The sequence below is a fragment of the Stenella coeruleoalba genome (assembly GCF_951394435.1).
Source record: "Stenella coeruleoalba genome assembly, chromosome: 11".
NCBI lineage: Eukaryota > Metazoa > Chordata > Mammalia > Artiodactyla > Delphinidae > Stenella > Stenella coeruleoalba.
In genome coordinates, this window is record NC_137157.1 from 94,880,916 (window position 1) to 94,893,418 (window position 12,503).

Consider the following 12,503-nt stretch of genomic DNA (forward strand, 5'->3'; position numbering starts at 1 on the left):
AAAACTAAAAATAGAACTACCATAGGACCCAGCAATCCCACTACTGGCCATATACCCTGAGAAAACCATAATTCAAACAGAGTCATGTACCACAATGCTCATTGCAGCTCTATTTACAATAGCCAGGACATGGAAGCAACCTAAGTGTCCATCAACAGATGAGTGGATAAAGAAGATGTGGCACATATATACAGTGGAATATTATTCAGCCATAAAAAGAAATGAAACTGAGTTATTTGTGGTGAGGTGGATGGACCTAGAGTTTGTCATACAGAGTGAAGTAAGTCAGAAAGAGAAAGACAAATACCGTATGCTAACACATGTATATGGAATCTAAGAAAAAAAATGGTCATGAAGAACCTAGGGGCAAGATGGGAATAAAGACACTGACCTACTAGAGAATGGACTTGAGGATATGGGGAGGGGGAAGGGTAAGCTGTGACAAAGTGAGAGAGTGGCATGGACATATATACACTACCAAATGTAAAATAGATAGCTAGTGGGAAGCAGCCGCATAGCACAGGGAGATCAACTTGGTGCTTTGTGACCACCTAGAGGGGTGGGATAGGGAGGGTGGGAGGGAGGGAGACACAAGAGGGAAGAGATATGGGAATATATGTATATGTATAATTGATTCACTTTTTTATAAAGCAGAAACTAACACACCATTGTAAAGCAATTATACTCCAATAGAGATGTTAAAAAATAAAAAAATAAATTAAAAAAAAAGAAAGAACTGGAAAGAACTTGTCTTAAGTCAGGCCACCAGGGAAATAGGCACAAAGCCTAGCTAGCTTAATGCATAACAAGCTGTTCTAATCTTTGGACCATGAAACCTACACAGTACAAATAACCACCTCTGAGTGTTAATCAAATAAATTCTGCCCCTAGGGTTTTAAAGCTGTCATGGTCCATGAAATCTGGTTTCTTTTTCCTTCTAATTTTATATCCCATGGGGGCTTCATGTATCCTTTACCATAGATGAGATCTGAATCCAAAATTAAGCTAAGAGGGATAAAGTATATCAAAATCAGTGAGCGGTTCACGCAAAGATGAGATTTCATAAGTATTTACTACAAAATAAAAATGGCCAATAACTTACATAGGAATGAAACGGGCTCAGAATTCCATCTTGTGTCCCAGGATGAATCAGCTGTCCCCTAATTTTTTTTGTTGTTGTTATCTATTTTTTATAGTACTGTGTGTATGTTAATCCCAAACTCCTAATTTATCCCTCCCCACCCTTTGCACTTTGGTAACCATATGTTTGTTTTCTATGTCTGTGGGTCAGCTGTCAAGTTACCGCGAATTTTAATTTATTCAAGTTACTGCGAATCTTTCTTTGGCATACCTGGTGCTCTTTTTTTTTAATTAATTAATTTATTAATTTATTTATGGCTGCATTAGGCCTTCATTGTTGCGCGTGGGCTTTCTCTAGTTGTGGCGAGCAGGGGCTACTCTTCGTTGTGGTGCGCCAGCTTCTCATTGTGGTGGCTTCTCCTGTTGTGGAGCACGGGCTCTAGGCACACAGGCTTCAGTAGTTGTGGCATGCGGGCTTCAGTAGTTGTGGCACACGGACTCAGTAGTTGTGGCTCGTGGGCTCTAGAGCTCAGGATCAGTAGTTGTGGTGCACGAGCTTAGTTGCTCTGCAGCATGTGGGACCTTCCCAGACCAGGCCTTGAACCAGTGTCCCCTGCATTGGCAGGTGGATTCTTAACCACTGCGCCACCAGGGAAGTCCCCACGCTGCTCTTGACATTGACAATTATCAGTTATAAAATAGTTATTCCAGATAGTCTAGCCTATTCTTATATGAAAGTCTGTACTTTATCTCTGATCCTTTAAGAACCTCTTAGGGACTTCCCTGGTGGTTCGGTGGTTACAACCCTTGGGCTTCCACTGCAAGAGGCTCAGTCAGGTTCAATCCCTGGTTGGGGAACTGAGATCCCACACACCGCAGGGGGCAGCCAAAAAAAAAGGTAAAGAACCTCAGTTTGAGAAATACTGACTTGGCCAGTTTCAGAGGATACCTGTTCTCAGCAAGTATAGGGTCTCAGTGAAACTGTCAAGAACACTAGAAACATAGATAGCATTCTTATTATATTGTGTAAAAATTTGATACTTTTTGGTGTGCAGGTCAAAACTCATCATCCAGGTCTGTACAGATACACGTATCTGCGTTCACTCACTTTGAGTGCTGGGACAAGGAGGTAGGTGTACAGGAAGTGATTTGGGTTTGTTGGTTCTTTTGTCTCTGGCTCCTATGGAATTTGTTAGTTTTAGTAATGAGGCAATGAAGCAGGGCTGTCCAAGCCCATGGAAACTCTTCAGACTCAGAAAACTCATTTTATACTTTAAAGCAAGAAATAGATCTTTCATGAAGAAGGATCAGATGTTTAAAAATATTAGCTCAGGGGACTTCCCTGGTGGTCCAGGGGGTAAGACTCCGTGCTCCCAATGCAGGGGGCCCGGATTTGATCCCTGGTCAGGGAACTAGATCCTGCATGCATGCTACAACTAAGAAGACTGCATGCTGCAACTGAGAGTCCACATGCCGCAATGAGGATTCCGAGTGCCACAACTAAGACCCCTGCAGCCAAAATAAATAAATAATTTTTAAAATAAAAAATAAAAATATTAGCTCAGAAAACAAGTCTGCACTAGGGTGCTGATTCCAAGTATAATGAAAAAGACATGTACAAACTAGCAGAACAAGAACCCACAGCATGTTTCCTCCAAGGGATGTTTTTAAGTTGTAAAATCTGAAGGGAAATAGATCTGATCCGTAAAGAAAATTATAAGAAATGCTCTTTTTGTCACAAGATGGCTTCCTCTTTGGTGAGCAGTATAGTGGCGTGACAAGGAGCTTAAACTCTGGAGGAAGAGTGGGTTTAGACTTAGTAGCTATGTGACTTTTCTCAAGTCATTTGAACCTATGTGCCTCAGTTTTCCCATTTATAAAGTGGGGATAATGATAGTAGTTACTTAGTGGGGGCAGTCGTTAAGATTAAATGAGTTCACATGTATAAACCACTTACAACTGTATATATAGGTATGTATTTATGCATATATATATATAAATGTATATATATGTTATTTCTCCCCATTCTACCTAGTACTTATAAAATTTGATTGCCCTATTTGTCTACAAGGCTGCCTTGACTAACTATACTGAACCTTGTAGGTTTCCCAAGCACCTATGGTATATTTGGAAGAAAAACCACTTAATCTATAACTTTGGAGCTCAAGGGGGGAAAAGTCAGGATTAGAAACATAGTTGTAAAATAATTAGTAATAATAATTATCATTTATTGAGTGTTTATCAATATTCCAGGCTGTTCTAGGAACTTCCCTGGTGGTGCAGTCGTTAAGAATCTGCCTGCCAATGCAGGGGACACAGGTTCGAGCCCTGGTCCGGGAAGATCCCACATGCTGCGGAGCAACTAAGCCCATGCACCACAACTACTGAGGCTGCGCTCTAGAGCCCAGGAGCCACAACTACTGAAGCCCGCGTGCCTAGAGCCCATGCTCTGCAACAAAGAGAAGCCACCGCAGTGAGAAGCTCATGCACCTCAACGAAGAGTAGCCCCCGCTCACTGTAACTAGGGAAAGCCCATGCGCAGCAATGAAGACCCAACTCAGCCAAAAATAAATAAATAAAATATTAAATCACTTAAAAAAAAATCCAGGCTGTTCTAAATGCTTTACATGTATTATATTGTATGACTCTTGTAACAACCGTATGGTGTAGGTACTTTATTATACCTTTTTTTTTTTTTTTTTTCAGTAAGCGGGCCTCTCCCTGCTGTGGCCTCTCCCGTTGCGGAGCACAGGCTCCGGACGCGCAGGCTCAGCGGCCATGGCTCACGGGCCCAACCGCTCCGCGGCATGTGGGATCTTCCCGGACCGGGGCACGAACCCGTGTCCCCTGCATCGGCAGGCGGACTCTCAACCACTGCGCCACCAGGGAAGCCCTATTATGCCATTTTATAGAGGAGAGAACTGAAGCACAAACAGGTGAAGTAATTTGCCCCATGTCACGCAGCAGAAGTAACAGAGCTAGAATTTGAGCAGTTTGGAGGTTCTAGGCTCTAGACTGTCCTCTTACTACCAGACATCATATTATCATATTTATATATTATAGGTTGCGCTGATATTCAGCCAGTACAACAGAGTAGAGCCAGACCGGCTGTCTGATTGGTTGACGCCCTCTTCTGACTTAGTTGGTGCTAGGATGATTCCATTGTTAACATATTATATCACGCCTGATTACAGGTGTAGTTGAAGCCACGGAAATGAATGAGATGTCCTGGGAAGTGTTTAGGTAACAGGGAAGGGCCAAATCGGACTACAAGTTGGATCTGTTTCTTTCACTTTAACCTTTGCTCTCCGCTGCTTTTGTTCACTGTCTCTACATAATGGCTTGCCTAGGGGAATACTGCCCCTCTGCCTGAATGTTAAACCAACGTGCTTTTGTTCAGGGAAACATCCAGACCCGTTCCACCTGTGGATGGCTGCAAGGAAGAAGAAATTAACACATCCCCTCCCGGAGGCTGGCCATTCCAGGAGATATCTGCAAAAATTATGGCCTTTTTACTTTACTTCCTCATCTCCTCCCCCTCTCTGTGCTATAAAAGAAACGGGCATCCAAACCCCATAAGATGGTTTTTCAGAGACACCAGTCTGCCAGCTTTCCGAATAAACACCTTCTATTCATTGGCCTGTCGTGGGGCGAGCAGAGCGAGCTTGGACTCAGTAATATTTATACGATATGAGAAAACTAGTATTTGAGCTCCATGAAAGATAGGGTCTCTTTTATTTACTGCTGTTACCAGATTGGTTTTACTCAATCTATCGAATGAATGAATGAATGAATGAGAGGTGATAATCTTATAAAACACCAATATTTCAGTGGTGGACAAAGAAACGCCTAAGAAGAAAACTGAGAAGGAAACCAGGAGACAACAGGTCTTGGGTATCAAAGAGTTCTGAGAAGAATGTGATCAAACACAAGAAGACAAATAGACAAAAGAAGTCAAAATTGAAGACAGCCCATTGGTGTCCTTAGCAAAGGCTTACAAAGCAATTGAGGAGCAGAAGATAAAGAAATAGAATGATGATGGACTTCCCTCGTGGCGCAGTGGTTGAGAGTCTGCCTGCCAATGCAGGGGATGCGGGTTCGTGCCCCGGTCCGGGAAGATCCCACATGCCGCGGAGCAGCTGGGCCCGTGAGCCATGGCCGCTGAGCCTGCGCATCCGGAGCCTGTGCTCCGCAACGGGAGAGGCCACAACAGTGAGAGGCCTGCGTACCACAAAAAAAAAGAAATAGAATAATGAGTCTGCACTACTATTTCAAGAAACTTGGCTGGGAAGAAATGGTTGCACAAGAGTAACACATAATTGGAGACTAGAGGGAGGGTTACCTTTTTAATCTGGCATTTAGAGTTTCACTAGTGACATTTTGAAAACACTGCTGGCTCTTTAGGAACTCCCACAAAATTATTCTAAAGTTTATCTAGGGGCTTCCCTGGTGGCGCAGTGGGTGAGAGTCCGCCTGCAGTTGCAAGGGACATGGGTTCGTGCACCGGTCCGGGAAGACCGGTGCGGAGCGGCTGGGCCCGTGAGCCATGGCCGCTGAGCCTGCGCGTCCGGAGCCTGTGCTCCGCAACGGGAGAGGCCACAGCAGTGAGAGGCTCGCGTACCGCCAAAAAAAAAAAAAAATCATAAAGTTTATCTAGTAAAAGAAACGTGGGAAAACCAAGAAAACTCTGAAAAAGAAAAAGAATAATGGAGGCAGGATGGGCAGCAATTGGGAGATAGGGATTGATATATACACACTACTATATATAAAATAGATAACTAATAAGGACCTACCGTACAGCACAGGGAGCTCTACTCAATACTCTGTAATGATCTATATGGGAAAAGAACCTAAAAAAGAATGGACGTATGTATATGTATAACTGATTCATTTTGCTGTACAGCAGAAACACACCATCGTAAATCAACTATACTCCAATTACTAAAAAAACGAGAAAAAAGAAAAGAAAAAGAATGATGGCTCATACCTCCTTGATCTCCTTTCTACTTTTCTATTCTAACTTCACTTTAAAAATAGTTAATCCATCCTGTTTCTGACCATAATATACTATTCTTCAAGCTTGATTGTTTAAATACACCCACTATACCTATTTAATCTTATCAAGATTTCCACTTCAGTGACCTTTCTGACTTTTCCCAACCCACCAGCCCTCTTCTTTCTTCATTTTCTTTCTTATTCAGCTCAGAGATTGACTCATTTTTGCCCCTCTGCCTCTTTTTATTGCTCCCATCTACCCAAATCCTAAAACTGGCTATCAGCATCCTCCACGCCAGCACCTTAGCAGCTCAGTTCAACGGGAAAATTCCACACAATAGGGCAGATTTCTTTTTTTTTGGCCACGCCATGTGCCTTGTGGGAGCTTAGTTCCCCAACCAGGGATTGAGCCCAGGCTACAGCAGTGAGAACACAGAGTCCTAACCACTGGACCACCAGGGAATTCCAATAGGGCAGATTAAGCACTGTAAATATATCTCCAGTATCCCAAAGGGGCCCTTATAACCAAGGATAGCGAATCTACTCGATTCCCCTTGTCAACTCACTCTCACCACCTTGGGTGTAAGGGGGTAGAGGTGAGCGAATGTATTTATACTCTGGTAGAGGGAAAAGTCTAATCATTGTCAAATAACAAAAATAAAACAATTTAGTAACCAGTTTGATGTCCTTTACTCAAAGGAAAACAAACCATGAACTGGGGGAATACAGTACCTTCGAAGCAGTGGAGCCCTCATTTTTTTTTTTTTTTTTTGCCGTACGCGAGCCTCTCACTGCTGTGGCCTCTCCCGTTGCGGAGCACAGGCTCCAGACGCGCAGGCTCAGCGGCCATGGCTCACGGGCCTAGCCGCTCCGCGGCATGTGGGATCTTCCCGGACCGGGGCACAAACCCATGTCCCCTGCATCGGCAGGCGGACTCTCACCCACTGCGCCACCCGGGAAGCCCTGGAGCCCTCTTTTTTTTTTTTTTTTTTTTCCCTAGGGAGGTCTAGGCAAGAGTGAGTGTTAGAAGCAGCAGCTTGGAGACAGGGGATGTGAGATTGGCTGGGAGGTCAAGGGTTTCCTTGTAAGGCTGGAGGTCGTATTTTCTCGGGTAAGGTAAACTAAAGCTGAGTGGGAGGGTGGTGGCTGGTGTGTATTAGGTTTCTTGGACAGTGGGGCATTTCCTGTTTAAGTGTGGGCTGAAAACTGAAGTTTTGTGATGTGGACCATCCTCTATTTCTTGGGTCCCTAAATTAGGTCCTAGACCCATTCCACTGCTAGGGGAAGTTCTCCCCCGCCACACACACACACACACACACATACACACCACCGAACAATGCTTGGTACACCAGCTGGGTGTCCTAGAATTCAATTCAATTATGACACTATCTACCTGGAGACAGCATCAGATTCCACAGGTTAAGAGCTCAGTTCTCCAAGACTACTTCCCAACCCTGTCCTTCAGACACCAATTGCAAGCTCAAATGACCTGCGCTTTTGACTGACTACAAATTAGAGGTTCCAGAGATCCCCTCTAACCTAGGATGCTAATCTCAAGTCCAGGTTATCACTGATACTTCTCACTGACTGGCTATTATCAATCAGAAGTTTCTGGGAATTCCTTGGCGATCCAGTGGTTAGGGCTCCGCGCTTCCATTGCGGGGGGGGGGGGGGGCGAGGTCATGGCGGGGCACGGGTTCGCTCCCTGGTCGGGGAACTAAGATCTCACAAGCTGCACGGTACAGCCAAAAAAAAAGGTTCCACAACCCGCTTCTCAGGTTCGATTAATTTGCTAGAGCAGCTCACAGAACTCAGAGAAACGTTTTACTTACTAGATTGCCGTTTTATTATATGAACCAGGAAAAAACAGATAAAGGAAATGCATAACGCAAGGTCTGGAGAAAGCGTATGGGGTGCCCATGCCTTCTCCCAGCGCCACCCTCTCCCCACATCTCCACCAACCTGGAAGCTTTCCAAACACTGTCTTGGATTTTTCTTACAGGACTTCATTGACTAAATCTTTTGCCATTGGTCCCCCCTCCCCTCCTAGAAGGTGCAAGGGTGGAAGAGAAAGTTCCAACCCTACAAACACAGGGTTATCTCCCTTGGCAATCAGCCCTATCCTTAGGCAACATAAGGGCATTCCAAAAGTTGCCTGGTGAACATAGCAAAACACCATTCTCTCTCTCATCACTTAGGAAATCCCAAGGGTTTTAGAAGCTCAGTCGTAGAAAACAGGACAAAGCCCTAATACATATTCCTTATTATAATTCACATCATAATTCCTAACATCCCAGTCCCGATATACAAATTAGCCTTATCAGCATGCTGTAGAAACTACAAAGTATGTATTTGTCTATATAAAATTTTAAATTAAGAAAAAAAGTCATAACATTACCGCATCGAACTTGGATCTGCCGGCCTCCCTGCAAAGCCAATTTACTGACACGGGGACGTGGTGAGGGAAAGTACCGCATTTACTTCAGGGCACCTAGGAAGGAGAACAGGTAGCTCATCCTCAAAAGAACTGAACTCCCAGATGGCTTTCAGGGAATGGTTTTTAAAGGTGACATTTGGGGTGAGGGTTGCAGAGGGCATGACTTTTTTCTGATTGGTTGCTGGTGAGGTAACAGGGTGGTGTTTCAGAAACCTTAATCATCAACCTTCTGGTTCCAACCAGTCTGGGGTCTACATGTTTGTGGTTGGCATGTAGTCACCATCCTCCACCTGGGCTGGGGTGTTATTTTCTGCAGAGCAATTCAAAGATATGCAGCAGATTGTTATATATATCCCTTGAGAGGAACTCAGACTCTTTTATTGCTGCACTATTGCTTCTGGACTGCTTTTCCTGAGTTTCTGCATTCCCTCACCTCCCTAATTAGAAACTTAGATTCTGCACTTTGGAAGTCAGGGGAGGCCTAGGAGTCTGAAGCTTTTTTCCAACAAACAAGAAACCATGGGACACAGAGGGGCTTTTGTACCTAGGAGGGCCCCACAGAGTCCGGCTCTGTTTCAATAAAGTCAAAAGACTGGGAAAAATACATATGAGAGAAATGGACGTTTCCTCTAATGTACAAATCTCTCTCACAAATTAATAGAGGAGAGAAGACAAACCAATAGAAAAAAAGGGCAAAGGATTGAAGGGGAGCAAAATTTGCCACCCTAAAACATCTCTTTGGCATGTGGGTTATTTCAAGCTGAAAACAATCAAGGCCCAAAAGACTCAAGGAGAAAATTTGACCTTCCCCCTTAGCTGCCTAAAGAATTTAGATAAAGGGCCAGTTCCCAGAACAGAGCTGTCACCAGAGAGCTCTGCAAAGACTATGGGCTGAGTGTGGTGGGGAAACTCCACAGGGCCTGGAGATCAGAGTCCACTCTGGGTCCCATTGTCTCTGCACAGCCCAGCAAACATCTGTTTCCCATTCACTTTTCCATTTCCTTGTGAATTGCGTTCCTCCCCTTTGAGGTCTCAAATCACTACCCACAGCCTCTTTTTTGTCTTTAGCTGAAGATGGTATTTAAGGTCAGGGCTTCAGCCATTTGGGTGAGTTACTCAGTTTTTCTGGGTCTTTCCCATGTATACATGTTATCAAACTTTTGTTTGATTTTCTCCTGTTATCTATATCATGTCACATCAATTCTTAGACCATCCAGGAGAACTAGAAGGGTAGAGGGAAATTTCTTCCTCCGCAACAGGAAAACATAATTCCGAGTCAATGAATACCCACACACAAAATGCCAAATACGACAAATTGAAGAATTAGAAATGAAAGTACCATTGTTCATCCATCAGATTGTCAAAGATTTAAGAGATTGATCATACCCATGTGACATTGTGATTTATAATAAGAAATATATATTTGGTCTTCACCCTGTTCGCTGCACAAAGCTCCCTTGGAATTTCCTAAATGTTGAGCACAGTAAGTGTCTTTTGTTATGTTTATGAGGTGACTTTTGGAATCCCCCTAGGTAACGTAAAGGTGAAGTCTGGCTGCCAGGAATATCAACATGCGATTAGAAGGCTGGAACTTTCAGTTCAGCCCCTGACCTTGGGGGAGAGAAGATGGAGAAAACGGAGTTCAATCACCGATGGCCAATCATGCCTATGTAATGATGCCTTCATAAAAACTCAAAAGGTGGGGTTTCTGAGAGCTTTCATATTGGTGAGCCAGAGAGTAACCATATCCCTGGAGAGTAGTGCACCCCAAACTCCACCGGGACAGAAGCTTCTTTGTTCAGGACCCTTCCAGGTCTTCCCATATGTATCTCTTCAACTGGCTGTTCATCTGTGTCCCTTTTTTTGGGGGGGGGCCGCGCCACAGGGCATGCGAGATCTTAGTTCCAGGACCAGGGGTGAAACCTGTGCCCCCTGCAGTGGAAACGAGGATTCTTAACCACTGGACCACCAGGAAGTCCCAGCATCTGTATCCTTTAATATCCTTCATAATAAGCCAGATATCTAGTAAGTCAACTGACTTCCTGAATACTGTGAGTTGCTCTAGCAAATTAATCAAACCCCAGGAGTGGGTCAAGGGAACCTCCAATTTATACCCAGTTGGTCAGAAACATAGGTAAACAACCTGGACTTTCAACTGGCATCCGAGGTGGGGGCAGTCTCGCGGGACTGAGTCCTTAACCAGCGGGATCTGACACAAGATAGTAACAGAATTGAGAATCAAAAGAATTGCTTTATGTGTGGAAAACCCACACAGTTGGTGTCACAAGTGAAGTAGCAAAGCAGGGTGAGAGTAAAGGAAAGACACAGAGGACTGTGTTTTTTCATTATCCAGTGTTGGCAAGGATGTAGGAAAACTGGAATTTCACTTTTTTTTCTTGGATACATTCTTCTGGATCTCTTTATCCTCTTTCTCCAAACTCATTACTTTCTGTTACCCTGGGATCTCCCTTCACTATCATCCTGGGAATTTTTTTTCTCTTCTCTTCTGTGTTGAATTACTTGTGTTCTGAATTCCAAGCACTCTCTTTTTATGGTTTAGTCCCTCATTCTGATGTAGTGAATCCTCCAGTGGCTTCCTGAGAAAGCATGGGAAATGATTTTTTTGGATACATTGCACGTTGAAAATGTCTTTATTCACAACTTCCTCTAGATAGCTTGGCCGACTGTAGAAGTCAGCTGAGAAACATTTTATCTTCAGAATTTTAAAAGTATGGGTCAAGCTTCTTCTAGATTTCAAGGCTGATCTTGAGAAGACTGACAATACTCTTCTTATCTTTTGCATGTAACACCCCCTGCCTCACCCCCAAGCTGTTAGGATTCTCTTTTTAAACATATGTTGAAATTCCACGAGGCTGATGTGCACCAGTGTGGGTCTTTTTTCATGTAGAAGGCTGGACACCTTCAGTCTATAAAATCACATTTTTTGGTTCTAAATTCTATGGAATTCAAACCAAGCAAATAAAGCAGAAAATCTACAAGGTACTGAAAAATCTAAAAGAGGTAAGTAGGGCCATTTGGAAGTTAGATTTTGAGAATGGAGTTAGATTTTTGATTGTGGCAGGTAATGAAACCGAGTGGGGCCCTGTGAGGCTCCCAGGCATGCAGCCTCTTTTTTGGCCCCCCGATTTCTTGTAGGCAAGACTCCAGCCTCCACGACCTACGCTGAGCTCCAAAGGGTGGATTCAAACAGTTGCTAATCAAGGGAGAACGGGGCAAGAAACCACCTGAGGCGAGATTAAAGGGACCAGAGAAGCTCATCAAGATTAGGAGACCCGACCACCTGAAACCCTGCACACACCCTCATCTTGTCAGCAACCCAGCCTTGGGTAATATTGTTATAAAACTTCTCACTGAGCTTCCCTGGTGGCGCAATGGTTGAGAGTCCGCCTGCCGATGCAGGGGACATGGGTTCGTGCACCGGTCCGGGAAGATCCCACATGCCGCGGAGCGGCTGGGCCCGTGAACCATGGCCGCTGAGCCTGCGCGTCCAGAGCCCGTGCTCCACAACGGGAGAGGCCACAACAGTGAGAGGCCCACGTACCACACAAAAAAAGCAAAAAAAAACCCCAAAACACTTCTCACTACCCTCTCCAAGTTGGGACACATAGTCTTTCGAGGCAGGAGCCAACTGTGTCCCCCTTTGCCTGGTAGAGTATTGAATAATAAAGCTATCCTTTTCTACTTCACCCCAAATGCTCTCTCCAAGATTTAATTTGGCCCTGGTGTACAGAGAAGCTGAGTTTTCAGCATCAGTAACAAATTACTTTTTTTTTTTTTACTGTAGGACAGTTGTAATACCAATTTTCCCATTACCTCAAGTGGCTATGTATCCCGTTGCATTCAGTGGGACTTTACTTTTCTGGATGCTGCAATTATCTTAAAGTTTCCCTCATCTGTTGATGGCAGAGGGATAACTGTCATAACTAGAGAGAGCATAATTAGAATATTTGTCTATTAAAGAAAGAAACTT

At 44.1% G+C, this 12,503-nt stretch overlaps 1 protein-coding gene across 1 annotated transcript in view; it reads right to left on the reverse strand.

Moving 5' to 3' along the window:
* Positions 1 to 12,503, reverse strand: part of RIMKLB (ribosomal modification protein rimK like family member B) — a 131,439-nt gene that overhangs the window by 109,670 nt on the left and 9,266 nt on the right. Inside the window, exon 2 of the mRNA XM_079938531.1 lies at positions 8,474 to 8,566. The gene's annotated coding sequence lies outside the window, so the exon portion shown is untranslated. The remainder of the gene's footprint in view (positions 1 to 8,473; positions 8,567 to 12,503) is intronic.